The sequence below is a fragment of the Carlito syrichta genome, unplaced genomic scaffold (genome assembly GCF_000164805.1).
Source record: "Carlito syrichta isolate Samal-C Ts95f unplaced genomic scaffold, Tarsius_syrichta-2.0.1 Scaffold303262, whole genome shotgun sequence".
Taxonomy (NCBI): Eukaryota; Metazoa; Chordata; class Mammalia; order Primates; family Tarsiidae; genus Carlito; species Carlito syrichta.
This window is the reverse complement of record NW_007247358.1, coordinates 124,787-136,496: the sequence shown is the minus strand read 5'-3', so window position 1 is coordinate 136,496 and position 11,710 is coordinate 124,787. Positions and strand designations below refer to the sequence as shown.

General features: G+C 36.0%; 1 long non-coding RNA gene across 1 annotated transcript; it reads left to right on the top strand.

Moving 5' to 3' along the window:
- Nucleotides 1–1,964: 1,964 nt before the first annotated feature.
- On the top strand, nucleotides 1,965–9,110 carry LOC103260597. The gene is made up of 2 exons (XR_504299.1): nucleotides 1,965–2,431; nucleotides 3,749–9,110. It is a non-coding gene; the product is annotated as an uncharacterized LOC103260597 (long non-coding RNA).
- Nucleotides 9,111–11,710: the final 2,600 nt, after the last annotated feature.

Genomic DNA, 11,710 nt, shown 5'->3' with positions numbered 1-11,710 from the left:
TTTCCCTTTGGAAGTCAAATATGAGCAACTGAGTAGGCATGAATATACCTGTTTGTCAAAAGCCAAAATTAGAGAACATTGTTAAGCAACATTCTTGGATTGCCAGTTCTTATGAGCACTGACCTGGGTTGTTATGTATAAACAATGTGAACATAAATGTATTACAGGTTCTGAGACAGCATATTTTTTCACTTGTTTTATTGTCCTTTTCTGACAGTTTTTCTAAAATATTTTAAGATAGTTGGATTTATACATCAAAATATGAAGTTCATAATTGAATGGTATAATCGTGGATTCAAATTTTATTTTTTATTTGAAGTCAATTTACAGAGATGTTTATATTTAATATTTAAAAATTACAGAGAGATTCAAGTAATAATTAATGGAGCCATGACTTGTTTAAATGGTTAAAAACCAGTTCAAGACTGCCAATCTGGTTATGCAGTCTGATTCACTGACATACGTATTTAATTGGAAATGCCCCAAGTGTCCAGAGCCTTTTCCTTAGCTGGGTAAAAGGCCAGGTGCCCAGGGACATCCCTGCTCCAGAAAAGCAATTGTTTCTGTCACTTCTATACCTGGCATGCCTTGAACATAGTGGACAGTGATAATTATTGTTAACATTTGTGGAGGTTTACTATGTGGCAGGAAGTGCAGTAAGTCCTGTACATGCATTAACTAGTTTACTGAGTGCTGAGGCATTGAATAAAGGGACGGTCAAAGCTTCCAGCTTCCAACACATAGAAAAACCTTTTGTACTCAACTAATTAATTGGGCCCAGAGAGTTATGGACATTTTATTATTTTTTCTTTGTGAGTAGATTTTGACAATATCCTTGACATCTTTTGACAGTAAATATTTAAACTGAGTTGATGTTAAAAAGAGGTTTTCTGAGATACTTGATGTTGATAATGTTTTAATAACTTTGCCATATACTTCAATTCAAGTAAAGATCATGGCAGTTTCTTTTGGATACCATTTCTGCACATTAAGTACAATTTGTAACAACATTGTAAGATAAATTCACTCAAAAACTATTTTAAAAATCCCCATGCAGTCTAATGTAATTGTCATTTGGAGAACACATCCAATGATTTGTAATTTTCTCGTGATTAAACTTCTTTAAAGTATTGATAATCTCATATATCATCAGAGTGAACTTGCCACTTATAAAATATTAATTATTCATTATATCCAAGAATTACATCTGCCTATTCTTTTTATTATAAAACTGTCCTGAATAAATCAGCCCATTATAATTACTGTATATACTTAACCTGATTAAACAAAAAATGGCAAACTATTATGAATTTTTTAGCACAGAGAACATATAAATTTTACTAATATGTCATATAATTATTTAAAACATAATGAAGGCATGCTACTAAAATACCCTCATTTATAGCCCATGTTTCTGGTTAAAATACACCGACAGACACACACACACACATGCACACACACATGCAGGTTTATGTCTGCTGATTTTGTGGAGTTTTGATCTAACTTCTTTTTTAATTTCTCTAACATTTAGAGTTCTTCAAAACAGGAACTGTGCCTTTTGAATGTCATAATTAGTGGTGAGAACAGCACAAACTAAGTAAATACTATTTTGATATAATTTTTAATATAGAAGGGTAATGCTTATGAAATGTTTCAGGTGGTTTGGTGTCTCAGGCATTTGTTACGTGTCCAGGTGACTTATTTAATCTTGATGTGTAGCCAAAATAAAATGAAGAATTTATGTATTCTAAATAAGAGTTTCTTTAAAGAATTTAGACTTTTTGTTAACTGCTGAACAACCATATGTTGCTAAACTAGTATGTTATGTTTATCATCAAAGTTAATATTCAATTGAATGTCTTAAAATATTGAGAGGTACCATTATAGGATAAATACCTTGGAAAACATTTATATTCTGCCATTGGTTTGTGAATCTAATTAAATTTCTTTGAAATTATTTTTATTTTGGAAAATGCCTAAAAGGATCATATAGCCAAATAAGAACATAATTTTTTTAGGAGATTACGGAAAATTTTTGTTTTGTCTTTATGTTTTAATGTAGCATCTGCAATAGAATAATAAAGTATTTAAAATATAGTTTACTGCATGCTAAACTGATATTCTGTATACATTCTTAATTACTGAGATTTCTACTAACCTAAAGATCACTTATAATAATACTGCTACCCGAATTTTGTGACACAGAAAATGGCATTTTGTTTCAGAAGCTTCTAGAAAGGCATGATGTCACTTTGGGGGCTTGGGATGAGTATTTTGAGGCTAACTTTAAGGAATCTGTGTGTGTGTGTATGTTTGATGTGCAGCTCCTGTTCTTCCTGGGGCCTATCAGCAAAGCCATTCCCAAGGCTATGGCTACATGCACCAGACCAGTGTGTCATCTATGAGGTCAATGCAGCATTCACCAAATCTAGTAAGTGTCGATTTGATGTGTTCCTCCTTGTGTGGTCTTCTCATTTCACCTTAAACATATAAATATAATTGAGCTGGAGTGGAGTTGAGCTGGATATTGGGCATTTTCATAAAAATAGAAATTTCATATAAGGATAACGATAAATGATGCCACTCTTTCAAGGGAAGGAAAAAACTTGCATCGAAAGGAGAAAAAGGAAGGTATTGATAAGCATTATATAAAATAATAAAACATACAAAGAATCTACTAGAACAACATGCTAATTGTTACTTCATGATTGATAATAGCCAATTATGATCGCTGTTCAGGTCTAAAAAGCATAGATATTTGAAGGTCATTTTAACAAGTTCGTCTTGATATTAATCAAAATGGCCACAAAAGCCTAAATTACCTGCCCCAAATATGCCTTCAAATTCCCTTATTGGAAATTTTGAAGTACTGATTCATTCATTCATTCAATGTAAAATGTGAATGTAGTGTTTAAGATCAACTAATTACACTTGGCATCTCATGCTGACGTTGCTTCTTCAAACCCTTGACATAATCACTTGGCCTTTGCTTGAACACTTAGGAACAGGTAACTCTTTCAAGTTGTCTGGAAACTTGAACTAAAGTTCTTTGGGTTCCAGCCAGTTTTCTCAGTCCATGAATACACTTGATTTTGAGATTGTCTGGTATTAATATTAGCTAAACACTTATCCTTAAACAAAAACAAATATAGGAAAACTCAGTTTAAAATCTCCTCACTATAACAAGGATTTAGTTATATGTACCTCAACACTCAGAACATTTATATACTAAATGTCTCCCATGGTGATACAAAAACCAATAAAATGAGTATATTGTGAATTTTTTCTTTTATTTCTTTTACATATTTTTAAGTGACAACACAAATTCTTGGTATCTATTTAAGAAAAGTTCATTGCTAGGAGAGACTTGGACCTGTCTGACACTATGGCGGATTTTGTTCTCTGAAGAATGTAGAATCATGGAGAACCTACGTAATCTAAGGTTTTTGGGGTTATTTGAAGCTGGGAGAGTTGGCTTTACTATCTCAAAGCCTACTTTTTTGACAGGCCAGCTATTATATTTAGTGGCTCTTTCTGTCCTCATTCTGTTTCCCAAATAATTACACTTTTTACTAGACCAGTAAACTTGAGATCAGCACAATTAGATGCTAGACTCTGGTTCACAGATTTCCATAGAGAAAGTGCTTGAGAGCATTCCTAGTACTTTATATGTGGGTTTTGTTGTGATTGGAATCTGTGGCTATAACGATGTTGGCATTCACCAGATAATCTTTTCTTCCTTTCTCAGAGGACCTACCGAGCTATGTATGATTACAGTGCCCAGGACGAAGACGAGGTCTCCTTCAGGGATGGTGACTACATTGTCAACGTGCAGCCCATTGATGATGGCTGGATGTACGGCACGGTGCAGAGAACTGGGAGGACGGGGATGCTCCCGGCAAATTACATCGAGTTTGTTAATTAGTTATTTCTCCTTGTCCTTCGAGCTTTATTCTAATGTATTCTAAACCTACTCTTTTTAAAAGATAGAAGATACTTTTAAGACACCTTGGCAGTTATTTTACGATGATGTATCCTTACTTTGACAATTAGACACACAGGTACCAGGGAGAAGGAACGAGTTCTGGGTTGAAAATGGTAACATTTTTAGCAGTTCCTAGAAACAAAAGTCTTTACATCTGGAGACCTGGTGCTGCTAATTGAGTTTGTGGTTTCCTTTGATTGGCTATTGAACCCTTCTGGAAAAATGTATTTTTGTAGACTTTAATAGCGATGATGATTGTCCTTTAGATGTCACGAGTGTATGAAACTTCTTAGCTGTCACTTTGGAATCACCAGAAGCCAATTCTCTTAACTCAGTAATGCAGCCAAGAATTTAAAACCTGTTTCGCTTTTGAGTTGTTAGGTAATTTCCAATTCAAGTGAAAATCACCTAATATAATAAATGTAAGCAGTGGCAGAAGGACAGTCTGGTTAAAATTATATTGACTGATGGCCTTAGGGATCAAGAAACTTCTACTGAGAACAGAGAAATTTCCTCATCCCCAGGGCCGACTAGAGTCTATTTATTTCTCATATGTACCAAGGCATCTTCTACTCTCCATCTGCTGTCTATGGACCCAAATATGCGCTCAGTTCCGCAGAATGTCAGGACCAAATAACTTCACAGCTACTCTGCAAAGGGCAAATTTTAGTGTCATCAATATAGTTTCCCTAGTAGCCTGTACCCTGTTGCATGTCATGTAGATTCCAGCTTCTGTAACATAGGCAGCTGCACTGCCCATCCCTGTTATTAAAGCAAAAAGGGTGACTGGTACCTAAAAGCCCTTTCCTCTAGCTGCCAGCTCATCAGAAAAACATATTTTGAAAAGTCGCTTGAAATTTTCCTGCTGCATTGCACTCTAATTTTGAAGGACTCACACCATAGGAAATACATCTACTCTAGTAAATAACTGATTTAGGTGTTTATTGAACAGCTTTCATTAACTTAATGCCACCATTGATTTAAAAGTGAAGGAAATTTAACAGGATCCAATGGAATAAGGGAATGTGGAGTACACTGGGGAAAAAAAAAACCAGCAAACAAAAAGTTACCAATTACATTTTCTGGAATGAAAATCTAGCCACTGAAACTGGTTCATCAAAAGACTTCCTTTCCACTTTCCGGGTTTTATTTTCTAAATCACCTTCATGGAATGAGATGGGAATGTCATCAGAGATTTTTCAGTGCAGTCCTGATAGGCTGTTTACTAAAAAAGAAATTGTTGTCATGTTTTGATTTTCAAATGAGTGACTTTGCAGGCTTTTGCTAGATTTGCAGTGCTGTGGGTCTTGAGATTTCACGCAGAGCCTGCAGTCAAGATCACCGAGACATTGACGCCCATCAGGAACTCTGTGTTTTTCTGATTGTGTCCTTTAATGTGACCTGCAACAGGGTAGCATTCATTTAGGGTAAGACATGATAGTTGTGATGAGACCGAAAAAGCAAAATTACCAAAATGTACTAAAGTATTATGGGTCTTGGGAATATCTACCTTATATGATATAGTCAAGGAAATTAACAAAACATCCTGTAAAACATTTTATTGAAATGTTTACTAGTCCAAAGGCCAAAGCTGATTCATTTACACCTTTGAAAAGTTAGTACATACTTTTGAAATCTGTAGTTTCATTTTATTAGACTAAAAGAACAAATAAGCTTTATTACACCACAGCTGCATCTACATGACATTGACATAAAATTGAAAAAAAATTTCAGGCAAATAACTAGAGATTTTTTTGGAGGTGGTTTTACAGATTACCAAATAACCAGCTTGACTGATATTTCTCTCATTGAAATAGCCAGTCATGATTAAATTGATTAAACCCTATACCTGTTTTGATGTCTTGTACAGAAACCTATAAATACAAACTGAACTTGCAATTTTTTTGCAAAAAAATCTGTGCATTAGAACAGAGGGCAATAAGTCTGCTCAATTTTATTATATTAAGTATGTATTTACAGTTCACCCAGACAGGCCTTTTTTTGTGATGATAAAAAAAGATAGTTGTTGATTAAATTTTCAGACCAAGTGTAGGACGGGTACAATTTTTGAGAAATAGCACATTTGTAGGAAGTGCAAAGGAAACTGACTTCAAATAATGCTTGTGATCAGGAAAGTTACCATAAGGTAACAGCTTGATATTTCATGTTTTCTTATTCACCGATTCCAAAATTAGATTCATTAAATATAAAAGTCAATGCATATTTGGGAAATAATTCTCCCAAAGTTTTAAGGTTCACATGTTTGTGTAGCAAGATGTGTCTGCTTCTAGTCATTAGAAATTGACATCTGATTACAATTTAACTAGAGGGCAGTTATTTTACAACAAAGATGCAGGCAGGACAGGGCGCTACGTGCTCTTGAGGTCATAATTTGATCGTGTTGGCAGTTGTTATTAAAACTTGTGAGGATACTTAAGCATCTCAGCAGAAATATTGGAAACACATATGTATCATACCAAAGTGCTATTTTTATAGCTTCATTTTTTAAAACTACATTCTTGAACAACTTCTCCACTTTCCTCATGCCTTTTTCCCACCGTCAATTTGGCAACACTTTCCTTATACGTAATGCTGACAGCTCAAGAAGAGTGTAAAAACAAGTCTTTTGAAAATCAAGTTAAAGGTGACTGTGTAAATGCCCAAGCACAGAGAGCATTGCAGCTGCTTTTCTAAAGTCGATGTGTTCTCAAGCCTGACAAAAGCACAAGGAGCAGTTTGATACACTTTTAAAAGACTCTGGAAACAAAACTGTATGTGAATCATCTCTCTTTTGAGCAAAGTAGAGCAACAGAGTATATTGCTTTTGTCAGAGGCTTTTGTAGTACATGTTTTTACTGATAATTCTTGTTCTCTAGAAAGCTTTCTATTTCTAAACCACAGCAAAATGAATTCTTCATGTCTTTGTGTTTTTGTTTACACACCCACCGTGTAGCCCAGTTTGAAATATTTATCTGGTTGTCAGATCTCCATGGAGGCCCTACCTATTACCAAGCCTCCTTGACATCCACAGACCACACAGGAATTTGTAAGCACAATTTCCACAAGCACCTTGTGTGAAGATGGATGAGGTTAGACTAGTCCCCTCTGGTCACTAGGCTCATGGCTTGAAGAAGATGAAGATCTGGTTTTGCTAGATCTACCACAGTCTTTCTTTCCTTATCCACTCAGTGTTGAGCTTTACAACACTTTGGGAATTAGGAAGAAAGGAGACTTTTCTAAAACAGATAGTGGAAGCTCAAGTGGTGTACCTCATTTTCAGATTCATTTGTCTCTGGTGGAATTTTTTTAATGAAGAGATAAAGAAAATGTGTGTGATCTTTGAATAACACATCCCTGTAGAAAGTGGATAAAGTTTATACCAAAATTATTATACAGATAGATAAAAAAAATAGGTGCCTTTTATGATTACCCTGGTTTATCCATTAAGGTCTTAGAAAGAAAAACCAAGCAAACAAGCTTCTGCCTATTCTATAGTAATATTTTATTATACATGATTGATATTTTTGTGGTAGGGAAGGGATCCTCCTGACAGATATTAAAGGTGGTGGCTGATTGTATTTTACTCTAAAGGTTTAGAACTTTAAAAAAATGTTGACTTCTTCCATCTCTTTCTGAAAGGTTCTTTGTGGATTTATATATACAGTTGAGATGAATAAACATTAACTTTAGATTTGAGATTTGAAATATCTATTGTAAGATAGAATAGTTATGTTATGAGATCAGATTCACTACACAAGATGAACTTCACTTCATATGTTGACTATACCTTAACTATTTGCTTCTGATGGTAATAATAATAATAAAAGGCTAGATTGTGGTTGCTTTGGCTAACATGACATGGAGGTGAGAGAGTTTTAGTTAAGTTAGAAACCATGTCAACCAACTTATGGATGTTAAAATAAAAGTCTCTTTTTGAAGTATTCCGTCCTCTTGTGGACCATTTCCAGACAACAAACTGTCAACTGTTGTTGATGGAAAAAGTCAAGGCATGTATGTTGCTGCAGTGGTCATCATTCCATGATGCTTAGACTACTGGATTCCATAAGCCTGGAAGGATCCCTGGGCAAATCTCCTCCCCAGTTGTTCATATTACTTCAATGTGTTCATGGAAATTCTGTATGCTTTTTGTGTTTGCTACATGGTATCCAGTTTGCATAGTATATACTTCTTTATAATCCAGTTGCTGTTAAGAATGATTTACTTTAAAGGAAAAGAGAAACTGCATCACTGTATCAGTCTCATTCTTCAGTGTCCATAGGATAAATTCCTGAGCATTTGGGAAGCAACACTAAGTGTATAAGGGGCATGATGTGAAGCTGTTGATCTTTGACCTGTGATAAAAATTGCAAAATTGAACCATTGTGCACTTTGACTTCTATTTACTTCAAAATAAGTAGAGTTGTGGCTGATGATTAATCTGTAAGACTGTATTAACTTTGGGAGCCTAACAGTTTTGAAGAAAACATGTCATGCTTTCAAATGAAGGGGCTTACAGAACGATATGATGTTATTAATATAATCTGGCTTTTGTTATGCAAATTGTTAACACCAGCTATTAAAATATATTTTAGTAGAAATGCTTTAATTCATGTTTTTTTCCTCTACACTGTGAATCTTTAAGCCTTGGTGGACTAGAGCAACATCGTGCTGCCCAAAGGACTTAACCTATGCAAACTAGTTCACATTTTAGTGGATGTTGCAGTTAATGTGTAATAAGACATTATTTCCCCTGCACAATGTACAACAGCATTGAAATAACACATAAGCCTGGCATTATGTATGTATAGTAGAGTCACTAACAAACTCTTCAAGGCTACCATCATCATTAGTATTAAGATTTGTTTAAACGGAAATCACTGATTAATCTATTGCAACTACTTGAACGATGTCAAAATAAGAATGGCAGATGGACATGCTGACCATGGCTTACATGTGGTCCCTGCAAGTGTCTCCTGCGATAGAAGTGCGTTCTCAGATACAATCTCTTCAGGGTCTTAATATTTTGTGTCTTCTTTCTGTATTTGTAAAACATTATAACACATTAATTTCCTATCTCTACACATTTGGTTTGCTTAAATAAATGCAGGATATAACAAAATGGTTCTAATTATTGACTCTCACCGTGGTTTCTTGGCATATAGGTTATTAGAGGCAGGTAACATAATGTCACAACTCATATCAAATTGCATAAAAGGTGTGTATGGCTTTCAGTTCATCTACATTGGTGAGTCATTCAAAATATATTTTCCTCCCCAATATAAACTTAGTTTTAAGTGATGACAATATTATGCTTTTCAAGCTTTGCTTCTTTCTGATTTTATATCAAAACTCTGCAATAACACATCATTGTAGTTAACTTCTTTCAGGATTAAATTCCTCATGAGTCCTCGATAGTAGAATTCTAATTTTCTTGTATTCATAAGATGAAAGAAACAACTTGGAGCAAATAATAGAAAATGTACAAAATTCGTATTTGAAATGGGAAGATACTCTGATTTCTCAGTTAAGAATGGTTCATTCGTTTATCATAGAACATAATTGCTTTCCCCCCTAATTGTTTCATAATTGAAAAAGTAAGTTAGTCCTTATTTTTGCTCTCATATAAATTATTGATACTTGGATCTTAGTCTTATTGTATTATTTTGTAAAAGTTTTTCTTTGGTTCCTAATCCTTCCTAATTGTAAACTGATAAACATTGTGGATGATACATTTAAGATGTGTAAACAGGCAAACTTTGCAGATGACGCCCACTCATAGAATAAACACTTCTTCCACATCTTGAATTTTCCGTTTTGTAAATTTCAAAAGAAAGAAAGGAATATCTTAATGGTATTATTCACCAGACATACTCATGATATTTTAAATTACAGAACAGCACAGCTATTTATTTGAAGAATTTACGATCTTTTCTTCCCTCCTTCTGGTATTTTTTTTTTTTTTTTTTACTCTTTGGAACCCAGGTCACAGAGGAAATGAATACCTTAGAATGATTTTTTTTCTGATAAAAAAAATTTAGGTTTAGAATATATTATGCTTATAGTTTTATTATCCTAATTTTAAAATTTGTGAAGTTAGTTTTATAGGTAATTGAGACCTGAGTGACCACCAGAAGCCTATTCAAATAACTTCCTACAAAAATAGACGTAATAAATTAAAAAACAGATAAAATAAAAGTTTTCTTTATGTAATCTGCTTCTCCTGCACAAAGGGATTGAATAAAAGTTTTGTGGTGGCAGAACACTGGATATGGTCTAAGTGTGAATGTCAGTTTCATTCTGTGGTTCTAAGCAAAATTTACAGGTCTTTGTCTATTATATTTGTACTTGGAAGCAGCAGAATTCTGATGAGAAAATAGAATGAGAAAATGGATTTAAAAAGTGAAAAGTCAATGTCAGAGCCAAGGGCCCCGATTTTGTGTTTATAGCATGGCATTTTGATCTTTGTAGCTTCTCCTTCCCTTACTCTTTTTTTTCTCAGTAACAAACATGAAAGGGAATAGCAGACTGAAATAGAGTAATGAGCGAAATCTGAACTCCTGTTATTCCGCTTGAGAAAATAGGAACCTTTTCTGCATCCCAAATTTAGCACTTTCAGATTGCTCTGAAGTGAACTGGTTTCTGACTCTTTTTTTTTTTTTGGGTTGGAGTCTCACTCTGTTGCCCAGACCGGAGTGCAGTGGCCGCTCCCAGCCACCGCAGCCTTGACCTGCTGGGCTCCAGCGATCCTTCTGCCTCAGCCTTCCAAGTAGCCGGAATTACAGGCATGCGCTACCACGCCCGGCTGATTTTTTTTTTTATTGTAGAGATGAGGTCTCGCTGCCCAGGCGGGTCTCGAACCCGCGGGCTCAGGCCATCCACTCACCTCAGCCTCCCAAAGGTGCGGGATTACAGGCTGAGCCACCGAGCCTGGCTGGTTTCTGACTCTTGACCCAGGACAACCACACGTCTTGCCCTTTTTCCAGAAGGCTACTGCCCAAGGCCATGCGGCCCCAATTGCTTTTTGTTATAAATGGACAGCAACGCTCTATCCCACGTGATCTGACTTCTCTGGTCACAGCTGACTGGATTTAGGTGACCCAGGGTTGCACAGGAACTTTGCCTGACAGAGATGATGGTGACTGAGCCTGCCCACATCTCCTTGAAGAGGCCTGAGTATAATATGTAAAGCAAGTTGACTAACTGGTTGTATTATTAAAACCTAAAAGACAGAGAAAGAAGTCAGGAGGAAGCCTAAGCTGTGAGTGAGAAAGACTAACCAGAATGTATAAGAAAAAGCCATGAGATGGGAAAAGATATTTAGAGTAGACAGAGTAGTTGGTTAGCAGTGGGGGAGACACAGGGTGATGGGAGAAACAGATTCTAGTTAATGGCAGCCCCTTATGAGGAAGCACCAACTCCCGCCACTAGTCAGTGCCCGCATCCATCCCAGGCATGTAAAGCCCACCCCTGGGGCGACCTCCTGTGCTGTCCCTGCATGTCTGTAGGACCCCCTATGAGACCATAGCCCATATCCCTCTTCACCTTTGCATATAAGCCTTCTATTTCTTGAGGTGCCTTCAAGAGGCTTCGATCCCACGCCTTTGGGAGGCTGATGTGAGCGGATTGCCTGAGCCCGCGGGTTCGAGACCCGCCTGGGCAGCGAGACCTCATCTCGACAATAAATAAGAAAATCAGCCGGGCGTGGTAGCGCATGCCTGTAATCCG